The 25,231-nt window shown below is 37.0% G+C and overlaps 2 pseudogenes; one reads left to right on the forward strand and one right to left on the reverse strand.

Moving 5' to 3' along the window:
* Positions 1–4,211: 4,211 nt before the first annotated feature.
* Positions 4,212–5,287, forward strand: LOC118018144 (annotated as a pseudogene).
* A 4,553-nt stretch (positions 5,288–9,840) lies between these two features.
* On the reverse strand, positions 9,841–9,975 carry LOC118018261 (annotated as a pseudogene).
* Between the last annotated feature and the right edge of the window lie 15,256 nt (positions 9,976–25,231).

Below are 25,231 nucleotides of genomic sequence, written 5' to 3' on the forward strand. Positions count from 1 at the left end.
CCCAGGTGTCCCTAGACATTAAATTTTAGATGTTGTGTTAGAGACTCATTCCTGAAGCTACCTTCCATGCAGAACTATTCCCTGTCTGAAAAGATTGGTTTGTTTTGGAATTTTATATCAGAGAGTGACCCAAACTGAGTTTTCTTCTCCTAATGATGGAATTTATCAGCCAGTATAGTGTTTTGACTTGACTTGAATCTCTAGCTGATATTTTGCTTAAAAAAGTTGTATACGTAGTGCCACAATCAAATTTGCTTTATTTTTCCATATAGCAGTAACTTTACAATATCTATCTAAATTCCATAAGATGGGATTTGACATAGGTACTTAGATACTTTTTATGATGTTTTCTTTCCTTTGGAGATTTGAAAAGCAACTGAATTTTGGAAAAATAATGTTAGGAAGGAGGGAAATGGAAAGTTATGTGAGAGTGGCCTTATTCTAAAGCTTAAATTTTGTTTTTTTATTCAAAAGATTAAATTTTGTTAAATTTTGCCTAAATGATTTCAATATTTTTAAAACATCAAATGTAATTAAACATGCTAATTTAAGTAAATAGAAATCAATTGATCATATATGTAAAGTCTATTTTTCTTTTTTTATTGATATATTTGTCTATACTAATGTCAATACTACTGTCTACATTTCTACAGTCTCACAATAAGTATAGGAATTATATATATTTTGAATTTCCATATATATTTTAGAATGAAAATGAACTTGTCAATTTCTTAAACAAATATACTGAAATTTTGTTGGGGGGGCATTTCATTTTGGAATAATTTATATCCTAACAACATTAAGTCTTTCATTCTATGAGCATGGTACATTTATATTTTTTTTACAGTTATGTAAATACATTTATGTCTTTTTAAAGTTCCCTCAGAACTTTTGTAGTTTCAGTGAATAGATCTTGTATATCTTTTGTTAGGATTATTATGTATTTCATGTTTTTAGATGCTGCTAAAAGTGACATTGACTTTTTAAATTTTAAATGCTATTTGTTTCAAATGTAGAAATACATTTAATTTTTTTTGATTGCTATTTTGTCTTTGACCTCTTAAAATTGACTTATTCCAGTAGGCTTTTAATGTCTATTCCTTAGGATTTTCTATGTAAATGATCATGACATCTGGTTAAAAGGATAATTTTACTTCTTCCTTCCCAATCTTTATGACTTCTGTTTCTTTTACTTTTCTTATTAGAATGGCTAGAATATCAGTACACTAGAAGATATCATAAATATCCTTTTAATGATCATAATCTTAGCAGGAAAACATTCAATATTTTACATTAAGTAAATTATAGATGTAGGTTTTCAGATACTGCACTGTTCTTGAATTCCATTTGGTTATTTTATAGTATTTCCATTTCTAATGTGATGTACCATATCTGTTCACTCATTATGTTCTTTTTTTCTTTTTAAATATTTGAACATATTTATAAAAGGTACTGCAGTTATTTTCTGCCAATTATAGCTTCTAGAATCCTGATAGGATCAGGTTCTACTGACTGATGTTTTTCCTGAGAGTTATTATTATTATTTTGCTTTTTTGTATGTCTACTAATTTTATATCATATACAGGGTATTAGAAATAATATGTTGCTGTGAGTTTAGATTATGTTGGCTTATTTAAATAGGTATTAGATTTTCTGACAGGGAAATAAATTATTAATGGATCCTCTTGATCTGGTATACTTGGATTTATCCCTCCTTATGGCTGGTCTGTTTCAGTTGTATCCTTAGTCTTAAGAACATTTTTCTAACACATTTTTTACTAAAATTAAGGACTTATTTTTAAAGTATGGTCTTTCTTCAGTCTCAGCTGAAAGCCTGAGGTTCTCAATGAGGTTATTTCACTATGACTGATTGTAACTTCAATGTGTCTCAGAACCCACAACCTCTAATATCCCCATTTATCCCACTGTCCCACAATTGTGAACCCACAAGGAATTCTCTGGGGTCTCATGAAGCCCAATGATGCATATAGGCAGCCCAGCCATTGACCAAGGATATTCAGAAGCCACCCATTGAGACTTCTGTCCTCCTTGCCACCACCATGTTGGTCTCTCTTCTATGGCTTCATGCTCTACAAATTTCAGGTATTTTAAAAAAGATTTTATTTATTAATTTATTTAGAGAGAGTATGAGCTGGGAGGGGCAAAGGGAGAGGGAGAGAGAGAATTTCAAGCTGGTCCCACACTGAGAGTGAAGCCCGATGCAGGACTCAATCCCACGACCCTGAGATCATGACCTGAGTTGAAATCAAGAATTGGACGTCTAACCGACTGAGCCCCCAAATTTCAGCTATTTTAATCTTTTCATCTTCAATGAGATACAGGGTTTCACTTGGGTTTGACTGTTTGAATCATAATTTGGAAAGTTACTTCATACAGAAAAAGAAGATAAACCTGGGATTTACTTCGTATGTTTCCCTTCTCTCAAAGACTACTATCCTACCATATCTATTGTCCCATGTTTAAAAACCATTGCCTCACATATTTTGTCCAATTTCATAGTTGTTTGTGGAAAGAGAGTAATAACTGCCAGGTACTCCTTCATGGCTAGAAGCAGAATCCCTCTTAACTCATCTGCTAATTTATTTGTACATAGTTATATAATAAAAAGTAAAGAGAAGAGAATAAAATGTAAAATATTGAACCCTCATGCATTTAAACAAAAAACCAATTAATCATAGTATGAATCATAGCAGCATTACATCATTGTTATATCTTAATAAAGACAGACATCAATCACAGGAATGCTCTAGACTTTTTATCTCTGAGACTATTCCATCTAAGAATCAGTATCTCTGAAAATTCATGAATAGCCCTAGAACTAAAGAAAATTAACCAATGAGCCTCCTTGAGCAAAGCTCTCGAGTGGGCTAAAATATGATATAAATGTTAAAATGATAAAAAATGTTACAAATAAACATTTTTCTTCTATAAAATTAATGATCCTCTAGCAGGGTTGGTTGTATGATGTATAAAAGGAAGAGACAGCAGAGAGTGCATAAAGCACCAAATTATTAGATAATTCTGGGAGTTCTTATAAAAAACAGAGACAAAGAAAGAAAAAGAAAACAGAAATAGGAGGGAGAAGAAGAAAATCAGAGGAGAGAGGAGAGAAAGGAAGGGATTTTTAGGCCATCTCTTTAACTAGGAATTTGACCCTTCATTAAAATAATCTATTCTTATTCAGATTGTTCCTAAAATTCTGTTTACTTGTTATTTCCTATAACTAGCTTGGATTTTTGCCTAGCCCATTAATCTTAGCTCCATAAGTGAAATCTATTGATTCTATCAAGGCCACATTGGCTACATTTTGCAAATTTGTGCTTTCAAAACCTCCTTTCCCAGGAGAACTGGTAACATATCAAAAGTGCCCCAAGAGATTTGGATTGCTAGTTTATTTTATAGTGACATTTAGCCATTCTGACAAGTGCTTAATTATTATATGTTCCTCCATAAAGGTTGTCTCTGACAATATGTGTAAATCAAATAAATTAAACCACTATAAGCTATTAGTTTTCCATTCTGGTTGACATCTGTGACATATGTTAATAAATAATTTAGTATATTTATAGACAATGATGAAGACAGCATCATTACTGCTGGGATTATTTTCTCCCAAAAGATATGCTAGACAGCTGCTTACCTCTAATAAGGTTAAATCTAAGGCTGTGAGTTTACACTTTGTCCTACTATTATACTATATACCATAACTAATATGGTATATAGTTAAATTATGGACATGCAAAATATATTGCTATGCAGTGTGGTACAGTTCAGCAAGGACCATTAGTGCCATAAGGAGTCACATAATTAAGTCCCAAGCTCTCTTGTGTCTTATAAATATATTCTCCTATCTGGATCTCAGTTTCCTCATCTATAATGCCAAAGTTAATTTGAACTAGATAAATTCTAAAGGTCTTTCTAACCCTAATATTCTGAAATTTTGTGTTTTGTTAAATCTTTACTGGGATTCTAACTGATAGGTAGTTATTTTCTTATCTCATTAACACTAAGCCTTGCCTACACCCCCACCTTGTCCTCCATACCTTGAGTCTCTGACTCAACTCTATTAATTGTGAAAAGAGATTGTGGCTACTTGAAGTATATGTAATTTTTAGCATAGAAAATAAGGCAAAGTCAAGTTGATTCTTATACCTTCTAAAAGCAAACTAGCATCTTTGAGAAAACACCAAATGGCAGATGCTACCAGTGCTGCAGAAGGGCTGGGAGGCCTGGAGGGTCCTGGGGCCCTTAAATGGGAGGCCATAGTGGCTGCCCTGGTGGCTTTGGCATTGGCATCTCAGGCCAGGGTTGCGGCCATGGTCAGTCCAGGGCTGAGGCCACAGAACTCGTGGAGCACCAAGGGCAAGGAATGAATCCCCATCACCAAGCTGGGCCACCTGGTCAAAGACATGAAGATCAAGTCCCTGGAGGAGACCTATCTCTTCTTCCTGCTCATCAAGGAATCTGAGATCATTGACTTTTTCCTGGAGGCATCCCTCAAGGATGAGGTTTTGAAGATTGTGCCTGTGCAAAAGCAGACCCGTGCTGGGTAGCAGACTAGGTTTAAGGCATTTGTTGCCATTGGAGATTACAAGGGACACCTTGGTCTGGGTGTTAAGTACCCCAAGAAGGTAGACACTGCCATCTGTGGGGCCGCCATCCCGGCCAAGCTTTCCATTATCTTCCTTCTGCAAGGCTACTGGGGGAATGAGATTTGCAAGCCCACACCGTCCCATGTAAGGTGACCAGGCACTGTGGCTCTGTACTGACATGCCTCATTCCTGCCCCCAGAGGCACTGGCATCATCTTAGTCCCTGTGCCCAAGAAGCTCCTGATGATGGCTGGTACTGATGACTGCTGCACCTTGGCCAGGGGCTACACTGCCACCCTGGGTAACTTAGCCAAGGCCACTTTTTTTTTTTTTTTTTTTACGGGGAAAGGGACAGAGAGAGAGGGAGACAGAGAGAATCTTAAGCAGGCTCCACATGGAGCCCGATGTGGGCCTGATCCCACCATCCTGAGATCATGAATTGAGTTGAAGTCAAGAGTCAGATGCTTAACCGACTGAGCCACCCACGTGCCCCACCAAGGCCACTTTTGATGCCATTTCCAAGACCTCCAGCTATCTCACCCCTGACCTCTGGAAAGAGACTGTGTCCACCAAGTCTTTCTATCAGGTCAGGAATTCACTGACCATCTTGTAAAGACCCACACCAGAGTCTCCGTGCAGAGGGTCCAACTGTGGCCACCACATAGTTTTACATAAGAAAAATAAAGTGAATGAAAGACTTAAAAAAGCAAAACAAAACAATAATAAAAGTGAACTAATTCTCAGTTTGCTACTTGAATACACTGATTTCCTAGGGTCCTCGAATATGATGAGGTAGATAGGTGGGTATGAAGAAAAAAGTGAGGAAGATGTGTAGAGGCAGAAAAACTTTATTTCACTCATCTAATGGACATATAGTGAAGGACCTGCAATGCGCTAAGCACTGTGTTTAGGTGCTGTGCTAATAACTGAGGATACAGAGAAGAGTAAGACAGTCCCTGCTCTCAGAAAGCTCAGAGCCTAGTAGTGTAGACAGAGTTAAGACAATTATTATATTATAATGTGATGTGAGCAGCATTTAACTTTTACGAGCACTTACAATATGCCAGACTCTGCTAAGAGCTTTACAAGTATTACATCAGTTATCAAAAGAGATCCATAAAGTAGACATACTGTTATCATATCCATATTTTACAGATGAAGAAATAAGTATAAGGAGGTTAGTCAAAACTACTCTATACTTATGGGCCTTCATGGTCCTCTGCATTGCTTCCCTGCATCTTTCTCAACTTTTCTCCAGCTAATAATTCTCTGGTTCTATTTCTATTTCTTTTTTTAAAGATTTTATTTATTTATTTGACAGAGAGAGACACAGCGAGAGAGAGAACACAAGCAGGGGAAGCAGGAGAGGGAGAAGCAGGCTCCCTGCTAGGAGCTTGATCCCAGGACCCTGGGATCACGACCTGAGCCAAAGGCAGACGCTTAACGACTGAGTCACCCAGGCGCCCCTCTATTTCTATTTCTATTTCACATTCCGGAAAGAGAGAATCTGATTGGATAATTTTAGTAGTTTCCTGTGTTTTGGAAACAGTCTCACTCTCAGACATCTCACCCCACTTATACTTGAATTTTGTCAAACTATAGATTAGTGACTCCTGATCCAGACGCCTTCCCCTTGGTGGGATCATGTATGACAAGGAAGCAGGTAATGTGGTATACAAAACGGCTGCTCTCTTGAGCAAGATGAAATTTCCATGGAAGACTGTTGTGTGGAATAGCCTGCATGATTGGCTTACTCAGTTTCAAAAGATATGGATGAGTTTTCAAATAATAGAACATATCAATTGTGGAGTATGCCTTAAGATTGATCATAAGTAAATGCTACGTAGTACCATTAGCAATAGAAACTTAAAAAGCTAAAGTAATTAACCTTTCTGGGGGATCTAAATGAAAATACTCCCCCAAAGGAATTGTATTTAATAATGATTTTACCAGAAATATTTCACGTATAAATTGAATGAATGTTTTGTATTGTGATATACAAGAGTTTCTTTTAGAAATGCTCATATGCTTATATTCTTACATTTTTGTTCTATTATATTTCTAGTAGCTCTGGTTAAAAGACAATATTGTGGTATGTGAGTTACAACCTCATGTTTAATTTGATCATTTGGGAAATAAAGGCCCCAGATACAAGTAAGTACATATCTTTGGAACTACTGAACATAATTTACATGAGAACCTAGACCTTACCACTTGAGCAATGCTTCAGTCCTCTGAGGTCTACCTTCAGAGTGAAGATTCTCAGGGATAACACAGTTTCTTCCTCCTTGTCAATTAATTGCTTTTCTACGTTACCTTGGATCACCTTCCCTAATACTCCACAAGAGTATGGATCTACTTTTCTGGCATATAAGATTTATTTTATTTATTATTGTGACATGCAGATGCTTGAATTTGGGAGGACACAGAGATTTGGAACATTTTATTAATTCTGAGAACTCTGAGAAAATATAATTACCAGGATGTTACTAATCATGGAATGTCAAAATAGGAAGCGTAATGCCATTCCCTAACTCTCTAGGAAATGGAAGTAGGGGGAGATTTGAGAGGACGGAGTTTATATGTACCTAATGGCAGAATGGTATGTTTCAACTTGCCTTGCCACTGTAAGTAGGCTGGTTGATAACTGAATACAGTTACCATAAAACTCAATCCACACTCTCACTTCTGCCCAGTGAATAAATCAAAGTGGCAGGGTCTAGAAAAGTACCTCTCTTTTAAATAATGGATATTATGAGGACCAAGGATCAGAAGCACTGGGTACACTACATACCTCAGGAGTAGAACTATTATAAGAATATATGAACAGAAGAGAAACACAGTGACCCTGATGATTTGGTATCTCTATTCAGAACATTATAATAGCATCCCCGTCACTATTTCATGTATTTTCCCAATAAGTTGAAATCTTTATTTCCTAACAAGACAAATCTCCACTATGAATTATCTCTCAAATACCTCATATCCCTCCCCATCTCTACTCCCCACCCAGAAGAAAATATATCTGTCCTGGTCTCTCCATACACATTAGTAGAATAATACATTTCTTTGAATGCTTTCACAATCTCTTTAATCAAAATTAGCTGTTAATATAACTGTCTATGGAAAATCTATTATGATTATAAAGAGTATAAAAAATATTTATTTTCTTTACCTATCACATTCTTGCTTGTTAAAACACCTATTACAACGAAAGACCACACTATACAAAGTAATTATTTATTATTAGAAGAGTAATTACTTAGGATTATTGTGTATCAACAATTTTACACTTTCAACATCCTTATCAGAAGGACTAAACTTTGAATTTAGGAGGCCCTGTGTTTGGACACACAATTATGTCAGTTGGCTTTCTCATAAATCATTTACTGGTCCACAAAAAGATTACTGACAATGATTGTCCATTATGCACCTGAATTAAAATAAACACTTACATGGAAATATTGTTAGTAATTTGTCCTTGTTCACAGGAACTATAGAAAAGCCACTAGGATTTCAGACTGGTTTAAGGGATTTGAAATTCAATGTTTAGCAGCTAAGTAGATAAGGAAGGTGTCTTTGTGACTGAATACTGGGTGCTTACAAACTGGAAGGTACACCCCATCACAAGGATTCAGCCACTCTGCAGATACTCCTGAGTACAGTACCACAATGAGGCAGAAATTCTGTCCCAATGTTATCAGATCTGATTTTTCAAGAGAAGCCCAAAACTTAGATTTCAGGGGGAAAATTCTATTTTGTAAACCTAAGTTCAGTTTTTTTTTTTTTTTTTCTAAGTTCAGTTTTTAAAACTGAATGAGCCAAAGACAATATGTTTTTTAGGTCGAATCAGGCCACCTATTTGAGATGTTCAGTTTAATGACATCAGACTTGATATCCAAAGTTTACATCTCATAATTATAATAGATTTGAAAGTTGCTCAGGATATTAGCACAGCAATTTGGGAAAGAATGGAAATGGGAAAGAATGTCAAAGTTTGTCTCTATAAATCTTCCTTATTGATGCCTTTCAATGCACTGTCCACCCTCCATCATAAATCTTTAGATCTGCTACCAAGTTTAATTGGTTTTAGTGCCATTCTATTTTGAGGCATACTATACTTTGTGTAGTTGTATTCTGATTGATTGGTTTGATTTTTATCTTATTCTTATGGGACACCTTCCGTGTTCTTGGAGGATGAAATGGGGAAGATCTTGTCATCAACTACAAGTGCAAGTGCTTTCTGGCAATAAAAGCATGGCAAGAGTCATGTAGCTAATATGTGAAAAACAGTTTTCCAACTGAGAGGGGTTCCATCCTCAAACTCGAAGGATCATTCCTTAATTGGGCTAATTAGTGAGGATATTGTTGTTAATTTGTTCTTCTGAAAAGTATTGAATAAAATCAACACAAGTTTGCAGTCCAGCCACACCATACCTACATGTGCAACAGACAAGGACTCCATGTGATCTTGATAGCAAATGCTCTTTGATTTTCTGTCTATAAAAACCCACAGAAAAAGACTAGAACTCTCAGCTCAGGTTTTGGGATTTTTCCTAATCACATTATCTCTAATCACCATACTGTATATTGGGGGCAATAAATGGGGTTTTTTTTGAAGGTCCCTTATGATAGAGACTTTCTAGGCGGCAGTGGGGGTTATATTTTCATCCCTCTGCATCATAGTGTTTTGCTCCCTTTCCATCTCCTAGCCCCATTTTCCTGGGAAAGTTAGATTTATTCTCTCTTCTATTGAATTATGATCATATTGGTTCAAATCTTGGTGATTGATTCATTCATGGGTGCTAGACCCTCTAGCAGATCTCTATCCCATGACTCCAAAATTTTCTTGCCTAGGTACTGATTTGCTGATTTCCAGTTAAAAAAGACTGCATAGCTCTCAGTCTAAAGCAGCGACCCATGACTTTGTCTCATATACTTTTGTTCCTCAACGTCATTATGTTTATATGTTTCTGTTATCTTCCCTGGGTGGTTTGGTTCATATCTGCTTAGGGAAAACAAGATTCATAAGCTGGATAATTAATATTCCAATTGTGCACTAACTTCTTTACATGTCTCTGAGGGGTCAATATCTCCTCCCAAATCCTTGTGTACTGGATCCTTTATGCTCATATATGTGCATATGTTAGGATGGTAAGAAAAACTCTACCTATTACTGCATTTCCCCCCATAGGGACTTGCAAAATACTGCATATTTCTTATTAAGCTGATTTTCTATTCATTCAAAAATATTTATTTCATGTCCTTACTGCATGCAGTAGAAAAAGAAAAATAAGATTCATTCTTACCTTTAAGTAGTTTATAATCTACACTTGATCTTAGCCAAAAGGCCGAGAAGTGATAAGTAGTTTATAATCTAATGGGTGAGGTATTCATGTTTATGAGAAACTATAATAAAGTTAGACCAAAAGTGCCTTGAAAGAAGTATGATGAAATGCTACTGGGCACACAGTGATTAATTCTGATTTGGGGGACTGAGGAGAAATCTAACAGTTTATTGTGGAAGGAATTTTAACATTAACCTGACAAAATTATCTCTGAAGGAAGTCTTCTTCTTATATAAACCCTAGAAGTCATGCTTTCCAAAAGTAAATAGGCAGACATCATTAGACATAGACAATGCCTGCCCTCAATGTTACCATTAATAGTAATGGACAATTCAAAATCCAATTCTTTCACATTGACTCATTACTATTAATGAGACAAAATGAAATGAAATGCCAGATATTCCTCATGGAAATCAGAAAAGGTGAAAATGAGAAATATGATCTGAGATTTTAATTTGTAAGTCTGAACATAATAAAACAGTACATCCTCTATAATTTATTAGAAAACTTAAGATTTTCTATTGTTTCTTTTTCTTGCAAAATTTAGGCTTCACCTTCCCTCACTTTCCCTTAAATTCTTCCTCTCAAGGGATTCTGATTAGCCTTAAGGCTACAGGGCACGATGAGATAAAGGCATAATTTTATCTTCCTTTATCTTACATTTATTAATTGTTCTCTTAAGTGGCTATATTTTTAAATCGACAAAGAACAATTCTAGAAGACAGCTAACATTTTTAGTATATTTATGATAGAAAACAGTGTGCTTGTAATCCATTTGGACTCTACTGAAATTATTTTCTTCCCATGTCCAGGTCTAGGTAAACAATCTTTTCTTTTTTTTTCTCCATTATTGCATTCATGTTTTAATTACTAATCTGAATACAATCTAGGGTTTGTTGCTACCAAAATGAGCAGGAGGAAGAATATAGCTTAACCTTGAACAACATCCAACTGGGGCCATCAAATATTTTTAGTCTGAAGCCTGACTATGTTCTCTCGGTTGCTTACATTGGAGGAAATCCCTATATTGTCTAAGGTAAGGATACCAGGTCATTTAGAAGTATCCCTTTCCTACCCAGTACATCTGGAAAAATACATACAGAACAGCTGATGTTCTCTTTAAATCCTTGCAAACATTCTTAATAAGAATTAATGGAAATTATGTTAATTAAAAAAATACATCTATAGGGACACCTGGGTGACTCAGTTGGTTAAGTATCTGACTCTGGATCTCAGTTCAGGTCTTGATATCAGGGTTGTGAGTTCAAGCCCCGAGCTGGGCTCCATGCTGGGCATGGAGCCTACTTAAAAAAAAAATAAATAAAAATAAAAATACATCTATAGCTAAGATTCATGTTACCTTCACTGGTTATTAGTTGTGCTGTATGTTTTCTTTTCTGTTTCTTTTTTAAAAAATTGTTGCTTCTGGGTTGGTTACCTGTTCTTTTCCTTTTCCTCATCAGACCTCTAACGGACCTCTAAAATCTTAAACTCAAAAGAGCCTATGGCCAGTCCCATTTAGCAGCATCAGTACTGTGCATGCTCCATCATTTTTATTGTCCCCAGATTTGAGACTGCTGCCACCTACAGGGAAACCTTCTACTACTTTCGTGGTTAGAGGTATGAAAGTGTAAAATGGCTCCCTCCATCCTCCTCGTTAATTTTTTTCTTTCAATAATTTCTGCTCTTATCTTTGTAATTTTCATTCTTACACCTTAATGTGCTGTTCTTTTTATGTCTTCTATTGATACTTAGAAAATTTGTTTTCAGGCTATCCATTCTCCATTAAGCATAAATTTAACTACATCCCACATAATTTCTTTGCAATATTCTCATTATGTAGTCACAAATATTTTTCAATTTCCATTGTGATCTCGTTTGATATATGTGTTAAATATATATTTCTTAATTTAATGTCAATATTTGCCCTTAGCTTCAGTTTATATGCTTTTAAATTATTTTTAAGGTTACTCTATAGATTACAACACATATCTCTGATTCATTGAAGTTTTATATTAACATGTCTCCTTTACCTGAACAAGACCCTCAGAACGTTTTAACACTATTTATCTCTCTCCTGACTTCATGCTATTGCTATATTTTGCCATATATTGTCATACATTTTAGTTATAAACATATATATTATACAAAATTTGTATAACTTTTAAATATTAAATATTTATTTATCTTACCCACATATTTACATTTATTGTTGCTTTATGTTCTTTCTTGCATCTCCAAACTTGCATCTGTGGATCACTGTTCTTCTGACTTTAGAATGTCCGTTATCTTCTTTTTAGTGCAAATCTGGTTGACAGATAATCTATTTCTCTTTGTCTAAAAATATTTTATTTTGCTTATGTTTTAAGAGGACATGCTACTGGGGTGCCTGGGTGGCTCAGTTGGTTAAGTGTCTGCCTTCGGCTGAGGTCATGATCCCAGGGACCTGGGACTGAGCCCCGCGTCGTCGGGCTCACCACTCAGTGGGGAGCCTGCTTCTCCCTCTCCGCTGCCTGCCACTCTCCCTCTCTCTGTCAAAAGAATAAATAAAATCTTTAAAAAAATAAAAGAACATGCTGCTAAGTTTTCCTCCTAATTCTGAAAATGTTCATCCAATGAGTTCTGGGTTCTCTTGTCACTCTGGCTGCTTTTAAGATATTCTCTTTTACTTCAGAGTCCCTCCCCCAACCTCAGAATTGTGGCTTTATGTAGCTAATCAGTTTTACAAAGTGGTAATTAACATCTTTAAATCTTGATTCTTTTACCTTCTCTCTCTGTTTTGGAGCTTCCAATTCCACAGTCTATTTCTTTTTCTTTTTTTTTTTTTTAAACTTTTTAGATTTTTATTACTATTCCAAGCAACATGATATTACTTACAGAATGAATTGTTTGCTTTTTTTTAATTATCTAATGTATTTATTTATTTATTTATAAATTTTTTTATTCTTATATTATCCCCATACATTGCATCATTAGTTTTAGATGTAATGTTCCATGATTCATTGTTTGTGCATAACACCCAGTGCTCCATGCCGAATGTGCCCTCCTCTATACCCACCACCAGGCTAACCCATCCTCCCACCCCCCCTCCCCTCTAGAACCCTCAGTTTGTTTTTCAGAGTCCATCGTCTCTCATGGTTCGTCTACCCCTCCAATTTCCCCCACTTCATTCTTCCCCTCCTGCTACCTTCTTCTTCTTCTTCTTTTTTTTTTCTTAACATAGATTGCATTATTTGTTTCAGAGGTACAGATCTGAGATTCAACAGTCTTGCACAATTCACAGCACTTACCAGAGCACATACCCTCCCCAGTGTCTATCACCCAGTCACCCCATCCCTCCCACCCCACCCCCCACTCCAGCAACCCTCAGTTTGTTTCCTGATTTAAGAATTCCTCATATCAGTGAGGTCATATGATACATGTCTTTCTCTGTTTGACTTATTTCGCTCAACATAATACCTTCCAGTGCTATCCATGTCGTTGCAAATGGCAAGATCTCATTCCTTTTGATGGTTGCATAATATTCCATTGTATATATATACCACTTCTTCTTTATCCATTCATCTGTCGATGGACATCTTGGCTCTTTCCACAGTTTGGCTATTGTGGACATTGCTGCTATAAACATCGGGGTGCACGTACCCTTTTGGATCCCTACTTTGTATCTTTGGGGTAAATACCCAGTAGTGCAATTGCTCTATTTTCAACTTTTTGAGGAACCTCCATACTGTTTTCCAGAGCAGCTGCACCAGCTTGCATTCCCACCAACAGTGTAGGAGGGTTCCCCTTTCTCCACATCCCCTCCAACATCTGTCATTTCCTGACTTGTTAATTTTAGCCATTCTGACTGGTGTGAGGTGGTATCTCATTGAGGTTTTGATTTGGATTTCCCTGATGCCGAGCGATGTTGAGCACTTTTTCATGTGTCTGTTGGCCATTTGGATGTCTTCTTTGGGAAAATGTCTGTTCATGTCTTCTGCCCATTTCTTGATTGGATTCTTTGTTCTTTGGGTGTTGAGTTTGATGAGTTCTTTATATATTTTGGATACTAGCCCTTTATCTGATATGTCATTTGCAAATATCTTCTCCCATTCTGTCAGTTGTCTTTTGGTTTTGTTGACTGTTTCCTTTGCTTTGCAAAAGCTTTTTATCTTGATGAAGTCCCAATAGTTCATTTTTGCCCTTCCTTCCCTTGCCTTTGGCGATGTTTCTAGGAAGAAGTTGCTACAGCTGAGGTTGAAGAGGTTGTTGCCTGTGTTCTCCTTTAGGATTTTGATGGACTCCTGTCTCACATTGAGGTCTTTCAACCATTTGGAGTCTATTTTTGTGTGTGGTGTAAGGAAATGGTCCAGTTTCATTCTTCTGCATGTGGCTATCCAATTTTCCCAACACCATTTATTGAAGAGACTGTCTTTTTTCCATTGGACTTTCTTTCCTGCTTTGTCGAAGATGAGTTGACCATAGAGTTGAGGGTCCATTTCTGGGCTCTCTATTCTGTTCCATTGATGTATGTGTCTGTTTTTGTGCCAGTACTATACTGTCTTGATGATGACAGCTTTGTAGTAGAGCTAGAAGTCTGGAATTGTGATGCCGCCAGCTTTGCTTTTCTTTTTCAACATTCCTCTGGCTATTCGGGGTCTTTTCTGGTTTCATACAAATTTTAGGATGATTTGTTCCATTTCTTTGAAAAAAGTGGATGGTATTTTGATGGGGTTTGCATTGCATGTGTAGATTGCTCTAGGTAGCATTGACATCTTCACAATATTTGTTCTTCCAATCCATGAGCATGGAACGTTTTTCCATTTCTTTGTGTCTTCCTCCATTTCTTTCATGAGTATTTTCTAGTTTTCTGAGAACAGATCCTTTGCCTCTTTGGTTAGATTTATGCCTAGGTATCTTATGGTTTTGGGTGCAATTGTAAATGGGATTGACTCCTTAATTTCTCTTTCTTCTGTCTTGTTGTTGGTGTATAGGAATGCCACTGACTTCTGTGCATTGATTTTATATCCTGCCACTTTATCGAATTCCTGTATGAGTTCTAGCAGTTTTGGGGTGGAGTCTTTTGGGTTTTCCACATAAAGTATCAGGTCATCTGCAAAGAGTGAGAATTTGACTTCTTCTTTGCCAATTTGGATGCCTTTTATTTCTTTTTGTTGTCTGATTGCTGTGCCTAGGACTTCTAATACTATGTTGAATAGCAGTGGTGATAGTGGACATCCCTGCCGCGTTCCTGACCTTAGGGGGAAAGCTCTCAGTTTTTCCCCATTGAGAATGATATTTGCTGTAGGTTTTTCATAGATGGCTTTTATGATATTGAGGTATGTCCCCTCTATGCCTATACTCTGAAGAGTTTTGATCAAGAAAGGATGCTGTACTTTGTCAAAAGCTTTTTCTGCATCTATTGAGAGGATCATATGATTCTTGTTCTTTCTTTTGTTAATGTATTGTATCATGTTGATTGATTTGTGGATGTTGAACCAACCTTGAAGCCCAGGGATAAATCCCACTTGGTCGTGGTGAATAATCCTTTTAATGTACTGTTGGATCCTATTGGCTAGTATTTTGGTGAGAATTTTTGCATCCATGTTCATCAGGGATATTGGTCTGTAATTCTCCTTTTGGATGGGGTCTTTGTCTGGTTTTGGGATCAAGGTAATGCTGGCCTCATAAAATGAGTTTGGAAGTTTTCCTTCCATTTCTATTTTTTGGAACAGTTTCAGAAGAATAGGTATTAAGTCTTGAAATGTTTGGTAGAATTCCCCTGGGAAGCCATCTGGCCCTGGGCTTTTGTTTTTTGGGAGATTTTTGATGACTGCTTCAATTTCCTTTGTGGTTATGGGTCTGCTCAGGTTTTCTATTTCTTCCTGGTTCAGTTTTGGTAGTTGATACATCTCTAGGAATGCATCCATTTCTTCCAGGTTATCTAATTTGCTGGCATAGAGTTGCTCATAATATGTTCTTAGAATTGTTTGTATTTCTTTGGTGTTGGTTGTGATCTCTCCTCTTTCATTCATGATTTTGTTGATTTGGGTCATTTCTCCTTTCTTTTTGATAAGTCTGGCCAGGGGTTTATCAATCTTGTTAATTCTTTCAAAGAGCCAGCTCCTAGTTTCCTTGATCTGTTCTACTGTTCTTTTAGTTTCTATTTCATTGATTTCTGCTCTGATCTTTATTATTTCTCTTCTCCTGCTGGGTTTAGGTTTTATTTGCTGTGCTTTCTCCAGCTCCTTTAGGTGTAGGGTTAGGTTGTGTACTTGAGACCTTTCTTGTTTCTTGAGAAAGGCTTGTATTGCTATATACTTTCCTCTTAGGACTGCCTTTGCTGCATCCCAAAGATTTTGAATAGTTGTGTTTTCATTTTCATTGGTTTCCATGAATTTATTTAATTCTTCTTTAATTTCCTGGTTGACCCATCCATTCTTCAGTAGGATGCTCTTTAGCCTCCATGTATTTGAGTTCTTTCTGACTTTCCTCTTGTGATTGAGTTCTAATTTCAAAGCACTGTGGTCTGAAAATAGGCAGGGAATGATCCCAATCTTTTGGTACCGGTTGAGACCTGATTTATGACCTAGGGTGTGATCTATTCTGGAGAATGTTCCATGGGCACTAGAAAAGAATGTGTATTCTGTTGCTTTGGGATGAAATGTTCTGAATGTCTGTGAAGTCCATTTGGTCCAGTGTGTCATTTAAAGTCTTTATTTCCTTGTTGATCTTTTGCTTAGATGATCTGTCCATTTCAGTGAGGGGGGGTGTTAAAGTCCCCCACTATTATTGTATTGCTGTCGATATGTTTCTTTGCTTTTGTTATTAATTGCCTTATATAATTGGCTGCTCCCATGTTAGGGGCATAGATATTTACAATTGTTAGATCTTCTTGTTGGATAGACCCTTTAAGTAGGATATAGTGTCCTTCCTCATCTCTTATTACAGTCTTTGGTTTAAAATCTAATTTGTCTGATATAAGGATTACCACCCCAGCTTTCTTTTGGTGTCCATTAGCATGGTAAATGGTTTTCCACCCCCTCACTTTCTATCTGGCGGTGTCTTTGGGTCTAAAATGAGTCTCTTGCAGACAGCATATCGATGGGTCTTGTTTTTTAATCCAGTCTGATAGCCTGTGTCTTTTGATTGGGACATTTAGCCCATTTACATTCAGGGTAACTATTGAAAGATAGGAATTTAGTGCCATCTTATTGCCTGTAAGGTGACTGTTACTGTATATTGTCTGTGTTCCTTTCTGGTCTATGTTGCTTTTAGGCTCTCTCTTTGCTTAGAGGACCCCTTTCAATATTTCTTGTAGGGCAGGTTTCGTGTTTGCAAATTCCTTTAGTTTTTGTTTGTCCTGGAAGCTTTTTATCTCTCCTTCAATTTTCAATGATAGCCTAGCTGGATAGAGTATTCTTGGCTGCATATTTTTCTCATTTAGTGCTCTGAATATATCCTGCCAGTCCTTTCTGACCTGCCAGGTCTCTGTGGATAGGTCTGTTGCCAATCTAATGTTTCTACCCTTGTAGGTTACAGATCTCTTCTCCCGAGCTGCTTTCAGGATTTTCTCTTTGTCTCTGAGGCTCGTAAGTTTTACTATGAGATGTCAGGGTGTTGACCTATTTTTATTGATTTTGAGAGGGGTTCTCTGTGCTTCCTGGATTTTGATTCCTGTTTCCTTCCCCAAATTAGGGAAGTTCTCTGCTCTAATTTGCTCCATTATACCTTCTGCCCCTCTCTCTCTTTCTTCTTCTTCTGGGATCCCAATTATTCTAATGTTGTTTCGTCTTATGGTATCGCTTATCTCTCGAATTCTGCCCTCGTGATCCAGTAGTTGTTTATCTCTCTTTTTCTCAGCTTCTTTATTTTCCATCATTTCATCTTCTATATTACTGATTCTCTCTTCTGCCTCATTTATCCTAGCAGTTAGTGCCCCCATATTTGATTGCACCTCATTAATAGCCTTTTTGATTTCAACTTGGTTAGATTTTAGTTCTTTTACTTCTCCAGAAAGGGTTTCTCTAATAACTTCCATGTTTTTCTCAAGCCCAGCTAGTATCTTTAAAGTGATGATTCTGAATTCTAGATCTGAGATCGTACTAATGTCCGTATTGAGTAGGTCCCTGGCAGTCGGTACTACCTCTTGTTCTTTTTGTTGAGGTGATTTTTTCCATCTTGTCATTTTGTGCAGAGGAGAATAGATTAATGAGAGAACAAAATGCTGGCAGAGTAACAATGTCCCCGGAAAATATACTCTAAACAAATCAGAAAAGACCTGAAGCAGTGGGAAAAGAAAGGGAAAGAGAGAAAAAAGAAAAAGAAAAAAGAAAAAGATAAAGATAAAAACAAACAAAAACAGAACAAAACAAAACAACAACAACAAAAAAACAGAATGTGATCAAATATGATCAGGCTGGTATATAGATCAATGCCACACACTAGATTTTGGGTGTATTTTGGTCTGTTAGAAGAAAGTGCCTCCTAAAATTTTAAAGAAAGAAAAACTTATATATGTACAAAAATAAGGGTTGATATGATGAAGGGATGGAATATAACTGTAAAGATGGAAATTTTTAAAAATGTTATAAAAGGAATTGATAAGAAATTGTTTGAAAAAAGAAAAAAGAAAAAAAAAAGGGAGAGAATGTGATCAGGCAGGGGAGTAGAAAAAAAACCATATACTAGAGATTTAGGGTACATTTTGATCTGTTAGAAGAAACTATCTCAAAATTTTAAAGAGAGAACAACTTATATATATATGCCAAAAATATGGGTAACTACTATGAAGGGATAGAATATGACTCTAAAAATGAAAAATAAAAATGTTTTTTTAAAAAAGGGATTGATAAGATGTTGGTTGAAAAAGGGAAAAAGAAAAATTCAAAAAAAAAAAAAGAAAAAAGACAGTTAAAAAAAAATTAACTTTGAAAGACTAAAGAATCATGGTAAAAAAGCCATGAATTCTATGTGTAGTATTCCACTAGCGCTGGAGTTCTGCCGTTCTCATTGATCAGTAAACTTGGTCTTGGCTGGCTGTTCTCACTGATCTTCTGGGGACGGGCCTGTTGCCATAGTTTCCAAATGTCTCTGCTGGAGGCGGAATTGCCCCATCCTTGCCCCCTCCCGGCTAAGTAATCTGCTCGGGTTTGTTCTCCTGAGCTTTTGTTCCCTGCGAGCTTTCCGTACAGCTTTGGAGGTGGAGAGTGAAAATGGCGGCCTCCCAATCTCCACCCTGGAGGAGATGAGAACTTGGGGCCCTGCTCCTCAGTGCGCCCCAGAGAAAAGCCGTCAGTCACTCCTGTCTCCCCGGTCTCCGGCCGCACTCTGTGCTCACCCGGCCTGTGACCGCGTGTTTCTATCTCTGGCACCTGATCCCGGATGGAGTCTCCAAACCCAGCAGATCCCTGCGGTGCACTCCTGCGCGGCTCCTCCCGGAGGAGGAAGGTGAGTCTCCCCGGATCTGCCACTTGTTGGGTCCCTGCTGGAGGAGCAGTGGCCTGACTGGGCCGCGGATCACGGTTTATGGCAACCCCAAGCTGAGAGCCCGCGCCTGGGCTCTGCCTCTGCAGCCGGCTTCCCTGCTCCGTTACCTGGGAGCTCTGCCACACTCAGGCACCCCTGGTCTTTCTGTGACCCCGAGGGTCCTGAGACCACACTGTCCCGCGAGGGTTCCACCCCCCGCTTAGCCACTGGAGTGACATCCCTCAGTGGAGCCAACTTCTAAAAGTTCCGATTTTGTGCTCCGTGGCTCTACTACTTGCCAGAAGCAGCCAACAGAGGCCCCCTCCCCCGCCGTCTATCCTCCCGAATATCACCTCGGATTCACTTCTCCGCACGTCCTACCTTCCAGAAAGTGGTCGCTTTTCTGTTCAGAGAGTTGTTGCTATTCTTTTCTTTGATCTCCTGTTGAGTTTGTAGGTGTTCAGAATGGTTTGATCCCTGTCCAGCTGAATTCCTGAGAGGAGACGAAATCCAGGTCTCCTACTCCTCCGCCATCTTGCTCCGCCCTCCACAGTCTATTTCTAAGTTGAAGCCCTTTGATACCTAAATACTGAACTCCAATTTTTGTCAACTTAAACTGTCAAAATTCTATGTGGTATCACACAAGTCTCCATGGGAATTCATGCAGCAGTACTAGCCTACACCTCAACTGGTAGGTAGAGCTAGGAAAAAGCAAGTCCCAGTTTCTGAGCTCACATATCTTCGTTTCCTTTTTCTCTTGGATCTTGGGCCCTGAATTCTTTGCAGGTGTATTAGCTCTCCCACACTTCCAAATGGGTGTTCTTTTCATATTTTTTTCCAGTTTTCCCAGTTATCATCAAAGGGAGGTTTAGAATGAGTTGTCTATTTGCCATGAAAGGAAATAGAACTCTCTCTTTTCAATCGATATATGACATATACTAATCTTAAATGTTAATAACTATGATTTTTTTACATATATTTATATCTGTCTAGCCACTATCCAGAGACTATATAGAATATTTCTAGCACTCCAGTAGATACCTTTGTGTCTGTACCTCAGACTATATCTCCCATCGGATGACTATATTCTGACTTTTATAACCATTGATTAATTTTGTCTGTTTTGAACTTAATATAAATAGAAATGGAATGTTACTGAAGATACACTTATGTATCTGACTTTTCCATGAACATAATATCTATGATATTTACTTATGTTTTTGTATGTGGTAGTCCGATTTTTATATCTGTGTAGTATTTCATTGTGTGAATATACCTCAATATATCTAGTCTCCTCCTGATGGGCATCCAGTCTTAGCTATTTTGAATAAAGTTGCTATGAACATTATGTATGTTACTGTTTTGGGTTTTTTTGGGGGAATGTTTTTTGGTGGCCAGATGTACTCTTTTCTCTTGTGAATGTACCAATAGTGAAACTGCTGAGTTGCATGGAAGGCAAATATTCAGCTTTAGCAGAAACTAACAGTTTTTAAATAATTTTATCATTTTACATTTCCACGAGCAATGCATGAGATTTCTTCTCATATAGGCTACAGCTATTGTTTTGTAAAATAATTCATCATTTTCTACTCTTCTTCATTTACTTTGGTTATATAGCTTGCTCACTGTCTAACAAAACTGAGAGTGTGGAACTTATACAGCATTTTTGCTGCTCTGTTCAGTTTCTTCCCCTAACAGTAACTTCTGGTCTTTCAGTTCACATTTCCAAGGATTTGCTTGGTTCAGCCTAACTCTTCTACCTTGCCACTGGGCCAAGTGGGTTTTCTCTTCTTTTCTCTTCTCTTCTTTTCTCATCTTGTCTCTTTTCTCTTCTCTTCTCTTTTCTTCTTTCCTTTCCTTTCCTTTCCTTTCTAGGGTTTCACCTCTGACAAATGAGCTCAAGCTAAGGGGGAAAGTTTTGTTTATATATGTGATTCCTACTTCAAGGAGTTGGAGAGGGTACTTTATACCATGTTTATTTTGCCTTCTACCCACAACTTACGTCCATTCTTCAAGACAGGAAAGAATCCAAAATCTCAGGATCATAGTCTATAGTCAGTTTACCTCCATTTTCTCTTCACAATTCCATATATCTCTAACTATTACTGATACCAACTTGACTATAATTGCTATAAATAACAATAATAGAGAACATTGTGGATATTCTCGATGAATTTTAAATTTTGTAATGACACAGAATGAAGTATTTGTGTGTATTTTGGGTGTTTTTATCAGGTATTTAATGAAGCTGTGTCACTGTCTGGATACTCCTGTGACTAGTTTTCTACCATTTTCTACAAATCCTTAACAAACGTTGATTGATAACTTTTTGGTGAAGAACACATTTCCGGGATTTACAAGGGAGAAGAAAAACCCCACCTCCATGAATCATTGATTTTTACTTTGGCGCATTCATTCCAAATACATCTACCAAGTACAATGTCAGTTTATATATTTCAATATTTAATAGTCTTCTGAAGTCTCTGGTGTGTACACACATTCTATTAAAACCCTGTCGACTATTTACTTTCTCCAGGCATTCATATGGGCTTTTTCTTGCCAAATGTTAATGTGACATCTGCTGTACCTAATTCCAGTAAATATCAGGAATTTTTATGCATACAGTTTATCATACATACACCATCAATTTGTTCTGAGACATGTCACTTGTGCAAATAGCCTAGGGGTTTTATTTATTAAGATTTACATCAAGTGAAAACTAAACACTTTAATTCAAAGGTCTTGGATTTTCCCTCCAGATGTTTATAGTCTTTCATGCTATTTACTGACCTTGCCAAATTAAGGTTGTGAATTAATTAGCTGTATTCATAAATTCAGAGTAAAGAGAGAATTATTATAAAAGGCTGATAATATATGATATTAGATTTTCATAAAATAAGGAGACAATATAAATTCAATCTGGAAGAAGCAAAACATCATAAAAAAGCAAGATCCTTTTTAAAAATGGTAATGGATACATAAAACCAACCAGGTTCTCATGCTTAGTTTAATGAATTTATGTACTTCAATCACGTAAACAAAAAAAATCCTGTTACATAAATATTGGAATTTGATGACAGATCTTTTAAAAATGCTTTCTTTGTTTTCTACCTCAAGGGAAAGTGTTTTCTCTTATTTTCATTCAACTATCTATTCAACTTCTTGTTCATCAAGCAAATATTTTTTGATCACTTCCCTAAACCTCTAACCTCCTCAAATCAACCTTTCTCTCATAGTATTATGTGCCTTTTAATCATAGAAAGTATACCAGTTATAATATTGCGTCTATTTGTGGGATGATTTGGTAATTTGGGGGTTTCTCATGAGATTTTGAGCTCTAGGTAGGTAGGGTCTTTGTTCCATTTTGCTTACCACTACTTCTCCAGAGCTTAAAAGAGTGTTTCACAGAGAAATTGATCAATAAATAAAGTAAGAGATGTTGTATATGAATTAGAATTTCAAGAAAATCAAGAGATTGTATTTGCCCCAACAAACAACTGGAATTAGGAATACAAAAGGATTATGGTACAGATTAGGAGAAAACTGTTTTATGAGAAACAGGAGAAAGCCACTTAAGAAGGGGTAGAAGCAGGTGGTATTATACAGTAGATTTTAATATTAGCCAAGGTAAAGATTTTTATTTTGTAGGATAAATAAAGCCCAGGAAAATGAAAATATATTGCAGGCCTGAGGTTAATACCATGGTGAACCTCACAGGCAACTCTTAACTGATTGATTCAGAGACCTAAATTAGACACAAAGATGTATCCTGTGTTCTCTCCATTAATTTTTGCCATAGGTCCAAGGAGCTTATTCTGGTGGTATTCAGTAACTGCTTGTTGCCTGAAATAAAATAGCTCCTTCACATTTTAAATTTCTTAACTGAAAGTCTTGAATTGTTATAGAAGGAGACCATAGAAGCATGACTTTTGGTTAGCTCATTTCAACCCTCTCTGTACCTGGTTTCCATAAAATAATTCTTACAGAGACTACTCTCCTATTAATACTTTCTCTTTCTCTCTGTCTTTCTTTATATACACATACCTATATACATATAATACACAGCACACACACATATATATGTATTTACATACATGTGTATATACAGAGAGATGAATACATACATGTGTTTTTTAAAAAGAGTTTATTAGGAGGATGACTGAAGATGTACAGTAATCTCTCCCCTTCCTGAGACCCCAGTGCAGTAACAGCAACAAAAGAACAGGAATCATAAACCTACAATGGTGAAGATGATGGATGGAAAACTGCAGGGGATATCGATCATTTAAGGCTCCTTAACACATTAAACTCCTTCCTTAAAGTTGGATTATTTCCCACATTTAGAAATCTGTCTTTTCAAGGTAAAAGCAGGAATTCCCCCTCTCTCTAGAATCCCTTGCAGCTGCACCCCTCTGGGCAGAACCTACACCTTCATCTTTCTCTTCTCATATTTCACCCCTTTCCCCCCACTCCTGTATTGCCTTCTTATTTCCAACTCCAATTCTGTCTCTATCTCTCTGACTTATGCTTTCTGGAACATTTCCTCAATTCTTCAACCAGTAGAATAGCTTCAGGAAGGGAAGTTTGGGTGAAATTTAGCTTGTTCCTCATTTTAAGTTTTTTAAAAGTGTTACTGTATGTGTGATGTAAATACATTTATTCTAATTAAATGTTGGGCATTGACTTTTGATGGAATTTTTTTCTTATTTTTTATGTGAATAAGGCTAGCTCAGATTGAGGCCTGACTGGATGACTGAGAGTCTTATTTATATTTATATAAATTTATATTTTGTCCCATTTACTTATCTTCTCTGTCTCTCCCACTCTCTCTCTCTCGAGTGCTCGCACGCGTGTGTATTACAGAGTATATTTGAAGGGAATTTTTAAATAGTTCTTAATGATCTTTCTTACTCACTGATCTTTTCAGGTTTTCTTTTTTTTTTTTTTAATTTTATTTATTCATTTGAGACACAGAAATAGAGGGAGAGAGAGAGAGCATGAGCAGTGGGAGAGGCAGAGGGAGAGGAAAAAGCAGATTCCCCGCTGAGTCAGGAGCCCGATGTGGGGCTCGATCCCAGGACCCTGGGACCATGACCTGAGCCAAAGGCAGACGCTTAACCATCTGAGCCACCCAGGCGCCCGATCTTTTCAGGTTTTCTCTGTTTTGGGACAAATTAGAGTAATTCATATTTTTCTACCATGTTGTCAATTTTGTACAGCTTTTCAACATTTTGGGGAAAGTATGTCATATAGTGGCATCATAAAAACAAAAGGTCTTGTATAATCTTACAGCTATTTTTTGTTTGTTAATTCACACTTTCTTTAACTTATTGATTGGATTTTCTGGGGCAAACCTTCCTTTTTGATTCATCTCTCTAAAAGCAATAAATAAGATTGGATACTCAGATACTTTCTAAATAAGATAGAATACCAAAAACAGATTGCTAAGAATAGGTTTAAGGTTATATAGTTTTGTTTCTTATTTTTTCAGATTTTAATTTATTTATTTGAGAGAGAAAGAGAGAGCACAAGCAGGGGGAGCAGCAGAGGGAGAGGGAGAAGCAGGCTCCCCGCAGGGCTCAATCCCAGGACCCCAGGATCATGATCTGAGCTAAAGGAAGACACTTAACCAACTAAGCCACCCAGGTGCCCTGCTTCTTATTTTTTATATGCTACAGAAAAGTTATTTCCTGGGTCACGTTACTCAGATATGTTCATCTTATCCACTTTAAGAAGATGTAAAAAGAATGTGTGTGGGTATAAGATGTGTTGTTGTTTTCATGAGCCTCACAAGCCTTAGAATACTTGTGCTTGATGGACAATT

This window comes from Mirounga leonina, unplaced genomic scaffold (genome assembly GCF_011800145.1).
Source record: "Mirounga leonina isolate KUSES-001 unplaced genomic scaffold, KU_Mleo_1.0 Mir_170, whole genome shotgun sequence".
Classification (NCBI taxonomy): Eukaryota; Metazoa; Chordata; class Mammalia; order Carnivora; family Phocidae; genus Mirounga; species Mirounga leonina.